At 37.2% G+C, this 7084-nt stretch overlaps 1 non-coding gene across 1 annotated transcript; it reads left to right on the top strand.

Moving 5' to 3' along the window:
• Positions 1-6188: 6188 nt before the first annotated feature.
• TRNAL-UAG (transfer RNA leucine (anticodon UAG)) lies at positions 6189-6269 on the top strand. The gene has a single exon. It is a non-coding gene; the product is annotated as a tRNA-Leu (tRNA).
• The last annotated feature ends 815 nt before the right edge of the window (positions 6270-7084 follow it).

Here is a 7084-nt window from a genome sequence, read left to right as displayed (position 1 = left end):
TCTAGCAGTTTATTTTTGATACCGTTGGCATTTCAAGCAATAATCCTATGAGAATCTGGGGCGATTTTATCCTATGCATCAGAGAGTGCAGATAATATGGATTGGGTTTGGGGTTTGCTGTAAGAATCTTTTTGTAACACTTAATGATGGATTTGAGTTGCTGAAATCCTGCAGCATGATTGCAAGAGAAGTGATAATAGCTGATAGATTTTGAATGTGGATTAGTCAGGTTCTGGGTTTGTACTATCTGTTTAGAGCTTACCACATCAGCATATGTTCTCGCTTGATGTTGAGGATTCATTTTCTTAAGGGGCTCAGTTAAATGGGAGAGCACCTGTTGTCATGTTCTCACTCTTGGAGGACTGAGAAGCCTGAGCTTCAGGAACTCACACACTAGATGACGAGGTAGATTGATTATTTGGATCGTTCCATCTGTTTTGGGGTGATGTATACACCCTCTATGATTAGTAGGGTGAGGACCCCCCACAATTAGCGCACTTAGCCGGGTTAGATTTTGGCTTGGCGCAGGTGTTGGTGGGGTGATTCTTGCCACATTTTAGGCATCTGGACTGAGCTTTGCATAGCTTCTGGGCATCGCCAAATTTTTGCCATCTGTGGCACTGCCCAGAAGATACTTTCTTTCTTAATGGTTCTGGGGTGATTTTGAGTCCACAGATTGAGTTTAGATTATAGATGTCTTTGTAAATATTATGAATTCCTACTAAGACTAAAGGCATAGGCATCTTATTTGATCTAAATATTCTAGTGACATTTATGGTAGGTGGATCCTGTAAGTTAAGGTCAATAACTATTTCATCCGTGTCAATATCCTTAGAGACTCCACCTAGGACCACTTTCAGATTTTTTTCAGAGGCAAGTGAAAATGTGTGATATTGTGTTCCTCTTGCGTCCAACTCCTTTGTAAGATTTCTATAACCAGCCACCGTGGCAAGTTGAATTTTTATACCCTCGTCTACATTTTTAGCAGATCTATAACTTATTTGTAAGTTGGCCATGACGGTTCTTAGTGTTGTCCATCTCTGCTTTTCTCTTAGGACAATCGGTGGTACCCTTTCATTGGGGGAGGCAGAGGGATCTGAAATGGGAACATCCTCGTCCATACCAACATCATTTGTTGGCTCAGCAGGGAAAGTTTTTCTCTTCTTACGAGCGTGGATTTCTCCTTGATCAGAAGGATTAGAGGTAGAGACAACTAGATTGAGTTTTTCCTCCATTTGAGGAGAGTCTTCATTTTCCTCAATGTCGACTTCGGGTAAAGAATATAAGTTTAAGTAGCCGGGCCAATACCGTTCAAACATTTTGAGAAGCTTTTTAATAAAAGTGAGTGCTAGCCTTTTATCGAGTCACTCGATAATGATGTCGGGGTCGATCATGCTAGCAGGCCATATCAGCTTGAAATTCTTTTGGAGTTTATCAACAAGTACAAGAGCCGGCTCTTTATCGAGCAAATCAGTGAACAAGTCTAGGACAGGTACGCTCATATCGTTTTAACTGCGTATGAGCGCTAATAAAAATCCCGCAGGTCTAAAGACCTGCCAGCAGAAATTTTGTAGAATATCCCGCAGCCGCAAAGGACTGCCAGCAATACCAAGCATAGGCTAAAGGAATCAATAGCAATTAAATTGCATCTAAATCAGTCTTACCTTGATATTTCACAAAATGAAGAACGCTTCCAATTAGAAAAACGTGCACATCATACAATACAATGCCAAACTTAACTCCATACCGATCAAATTTGGCCTTACTACCCACTTTATAAGCCTTATAGTCCTTATAAGAACTGGCTTAAAGGGGCGAAGCAAAACTGCTTTTCATCTTCCCAGTTATCTATAGAGGACGGTGTAGGGATAAGGTGTTATTGAGCTATTAAATTAAAGCCCAGATCATGGCAGCAATAACCGAGCCTCAGTTAGAACTTCATTGGCTACAGCATTGCAATCCATTATCATTCCATGGTTTCATCCGCACCCAATTTATAAGCCCTTATAAGGACTGGCTTAAAGGGGCGAAGCAAGAATGCTTTTCATCTTCCCCGTTATCTGTAGAGGACAGTGTAGGGATAAGGGGTTATTGAGCTATTAAAGCTCTGATCATGGCAAAAGGGTAACAGCAATAGCCGAGCCTCAGTTAGAACTTCATTGGCTACAGCATTTCCATCCATTACCCTCCAAGGGTATTAATCATCACCGCATCTCACAGTCGATTAACTTCATCATTGTTTCATATAAACTCAATCCCTAGTCCTTATAAGGACTGGCTTAAAGGGGTGAAGCAAGAATGCTTTTCATCTTTTCCATTGTCTGTACAGGACAGTGTATGGAAAAGGTGTTATTAAGCTATTAAAGCTCTGATCATGGCAAAAGGGTAACAGCAATAGTCGAGCCTCAGTTAGAACTTCATTGGCTACAGCATTGCCCTCCATTACCCAATATATAATATATAATATATATTATATAATATATATTACCCTCCAAGGGTATTCATTCCCAATTTATATATATATATATATATATATATATATATATATATATATATATATATTGGTGTATTTTCATAAAAAATAAAATAATTAAAATTGCTTTATTTTTTTATCTTGTGTTATATTTTCTAATAAATTTAAATAAATGCAATATTTTTATATTACTTTAATGTAATAAAAGATTAGAGTATAGGTGTTTATAATTCACATTTGAAAATACCATAACTCGACCCTAAGTGATTCGACAGAGCATATTACTGGCGATCCACATGAGGTTTCTTTGACAGTAGTTTTGTCCGGTTTGTCTTATAATGTTGGTTTCTTATCAGGGAATCTCCAAGGGGAAGGGGATACTTATAAAATTAATAAATAAATAAAATTCTTAATTACATTATTAAGGTATTTATATGTAAAAAGTTTATTCTACTTCCCTTAAAAATGAAGAGTGATGATGATGATATAAGAATGAAATGATAAAATCAACGCTGTCATTTGTGGAATACCATTTGTATGTAAAATGGCATTCGGTCCTTCCTCTATTCATTCACTACTATCGTTTCATTGCGAAACCCACATTTTTAATTCAATTCCCAAAATTTAACTCCCAGAATTCTGTCCTTTTTTTTCGTTTATGTACCGTATATGAAGCAGAGCGTGACAAAAGAAAACAAACCTTTTTGATGCCCTGAAAATGTGAAGAGATTTTCCAAATTGTTCCTTTATTTGTGTCCAAAGAAGAGTGGGAAGACTGACTAGCAAATCTGTAGTTGAAAGAACGGCAATCTGCATTGATGATTGCTAATTCATTGGTGGATCTTCGGGTCGTGAAGAAATTGGTTTTTATTTTGAGCTTCTGCATCACTTTCAAGGGAACTGAGGAGAGCAATGGGAAAAGGTCTTGTATGTTGATGTATGAACAGAAAGAATACTAGCGTGCGTAGTTTCTTATATTGGTTGTACGTGACACTCACGGAAAATAGTAAATCTATGATACATTAATACCTTGTGTAAGTTAAGCACTTTTCTATTTTTAATAACTTTAATTTATTTATTATTTCGTTTATTTATTTATATATACATTTTTACATATTTTTTTTTATTTTATTTACTTTTCTAAAGGCTTTACACTAGTTGTACGCATTGTAGGCTCGTAACAGTGAATCAGAGGGATGACTAAGTTTCGTTGCTTAATTATTTCAGTGAGGACCAAAGAAATCCAGTAGTGCGGGGAAAATATTAACTACCCGTAAGTGTGTCTGCTGCCATCTTGATATGATTCCTCCACTGCATTCTATTTTGTGCAAGATGACTCAGTTTGTGTATAGAGTTTCCGCACCATTTGACGATGTCATCGCCCCATTCTCTGTTTGGTCTTCCTCTTTTGTTCTTTCCTTCAATCATTCGAAACAGCAACGTTTTTAATTTTCTCTCATCATTCATTCTACATATATGGTCAAATAGACGTAGTTTTCTTTTGATTATTTTCTGGATCAGGTTTTATTTATAGATAAAGATCACTTTCTGTATCCAGCTTATTCTCAAGAACTTTCTATAGCACTTCCTCTCAAATGCCAATATCCTCCTTTCAGATTCTCTCAGGAGTACCCAGGCCTCGCATCCATAGAGCATACTGCTGAAGATATAGCTTTCTACAATGCGCAGTTTAGTTTGAATCTTTATAGCTCGGCTCCTCCATATTCCATATTTTGTCCATGGCTTTTAAAATAGTTGTTGCTCTGGCTATTCCAATTTTTATCTCTTTTTTTGGGGTCCAGGTCATGCGTCATGTGGCATCCAAGATGTGTGAAGTGTTCCACGTTTTCCAGTTGAAATCTGTATATCGTAACTCTTTTCAGTAACTCATGTTGTCCGAATATCATTGTTTTAGTTTTTTCAAAGTTGACATTTAGTCCATATCTTTTCCTTCTTTGTATAGTTTGCAATGTCTGTTCCACCCTTGCTGCGTCTTCTTCAATCAGGGCGATGCCATCTGCAAAGCAGAGGTAGTGTATTCTCATACCATTTATAGAAATACCTCAACCTTCTTCTTTAATCTTATCTAGTGTTCTACCCAGACGTGTGATGATGATGATGATTGGTGATATAAGGTCCCCTTGTCTTGTACCTTGACTAGTGGCAAACCAATCTCCAGTCGCACCTGCTATCCTGATTTTTGCTTGTGCTTGGCTGTTTATATCTTTCAGCAGGCGGATCAATTTATTGTCCACACCATAGGATTCCAGGACAGCCCATGTTATATTTTGGTCAATATTATCAAATACTTTTAGGAAGTCCACGAAACAGCAATATATCTTTTTGTTCTTTCTTTGAGCTTTCTCTGTTATTAGTCTTAGTGCGAATATTTGTTGCAGTGTACTTCGATCTTGTCGAAATCCGGCTTGCTCATCCGGAAGATGTGCCCCCATATGCCGTTTCAGGCGTTCCATTAGTATTTTCATCAGCACTTTGCCAAGATGACTCATTAATGCAATAGTTCTGTAATTGGTGCATTCTAAAGCACTGCCTTTCTTATGAAGAACAACCATGACCGATTTTTTTCCACTCTTTGGGGTCATATCCTGATCTGCAGATTTCATTACACAGCTTATGCATTTCTTTTAATAAATCCGTCAATATTTTATAATCATCATCATCATGCGTATCAAGGATTTAGGCCTAGCATGGCCTGTTCCGGCCTTAGAAGTCATCGTTGAATCGATTAAGAGGACATCCTGGTTTTCTTTGATATATTATAATCATATTGGATATTTTATAATCAAATTAAAATTTTTAAACGTTTCCAAATTGACCATAAGCTTTGACCAATTTACCAATAATTGACCTTATCGTCAATTATTTCATATCCTGAAATATTTCGTTGACATCAATCCTATAAATCCTCCTAAGCAACTTGTCTCTACCATATGTCTCTACACATCCCCCCCCTTAACCAGACTTAGATAGTAACTAAGAAATCTTCAATCGCTCCTCATATAGAGCTTCGCACGGTCTTGCCACCATCTTAGTCACTTTACTTCGAATCCGCAACACCTCATCCACATCTCCAAGTAATCCAGGTGACCAGATCTGTGCGCGTTAATTCAGATGAGATATTATCAAATCCTTATAAAGTGGAATAATAACCTTCTTATCTCCGCGTGTCAAGATGTTCTTCAATAAGCAGGTAATCCTATGAGCTGTGTTAGCCACTTTTGCAATATGTCCTCTGAATTTCAACTCCTTGTTAACCAACATCCCCAAATCTCTGGCTTCATCAAGTTAGCAATTTTTTCACTCCAAAATACATAACCTTACACTTTTCCACATTAAACTGACATCAATTCTTCTTCGTCCAGACTGCCAGTCTATCCCAATCATTCTGTGAAGTATCAACATTATCTCTATTGACTATTTAATAAACAAATTAAATAGCAGTGGTCCAAGTAAAGAGCCCTGTGGCACGCCACTAGTGCACAGGCCTTCTATAGGACTGTGCACCTGTATAGACTACTATCTTGGATATCTTCTTCAACCAACCTCTTAATCCACATTACCCATTTGATGTAATTTATGTATCAGAATTCAATATGAAATGAATTGAAATTTGTCTTTAATCGACTACTCCAATACTTTGGCTACTACTCATTAAATTCTAATCTGTCATCCACAAAGACAGACGTATGTTTTGGGTAGTGTGGCCGAGCGGTCTAAGGCGCTGGTTTTAGGCACCAGTCTCATTGAGGCGTGGGTTCGAATCCCACCACTGCCAAATGAATTTTTTTTTAAATTAATCCTGTATATATAAAAGAATACGGCGTAACATTTTATCTTCATTATTCTTTTTATATATTTATATAAAATAATAATGGAATAATAATTTTAAAATAATATATATATAAAATAATTTTATATATTTATAGAGGTACAGAACCATCTCAATCTCCCCCCACCCCTCCCCAGTTGTATCCAAGCTCGGGACCAGCATAACTGACGAAGAATCAGGCCTGGGTCTGGGTCTTAAGTATTCCCGACTGTAATCCTGTGTGTTCACGGAGTTTCCGGGTGAAAAATCCCCCTCCCTCCCTCCCTCCCTCCCTCCCTCCCTCCCTCCCTCACTATAAGACTGGATAGCTCACCTTTAGTCGAAAGAGACCAGATCAAGTTTCTTCACGTCACGGACGGGAATCAAACCGAGGTCTTTCCGATCAAAGGGCTTCGTCAATACTGACTGAGCTAGGAGGGTCTTGTACAGTTGATCATATATCTGTTGGTAGTGCTCGTCTTTCGCGAAGGATATTTGAAGATTATTTAGCTGAAATAAAAGGCGAGCAACTTGATCATTTAACTGAAACGTTTTTATTGTTCCAAATTAATTTTTTTAAGTACAAACTAATTTTTCAAAAAAAAAAAAAAAAAAGAAATTATCTTCTATATTTGTTCTCGTTCTACTGCAAATTACATTCAAAGGATCCTATCTACTTCGTCATTCTGTGTGACAATTTAGGAAATTTCGATATATTTAACTTGTATATTAGAATTTAAATAACCTCACATTGTCTTAAGAAGGATTCATTCATGTGAATG

This window comes from Typopeltis vanoorti, chromosome 3 (genome assembly GCF_054136105.1).
Source record: "Typopeltis vanoorti isolate ZY-2024b chromosome 3, IOZ_Tvanoo_1.0, whole genome shotgun sequence".
Lineage (NCBI taxonomy): Eukaryota > Metazoa > Arthropoda > Arachnida > Uropygi > Thelyphonidae > Typopeltis > Typopeltis vanoorti.
The sequence above is the reverse complement of the archived record's forward strand: the minus strand, read 5'-3'. Positions and strand labels throughout refer to the sequence as shown.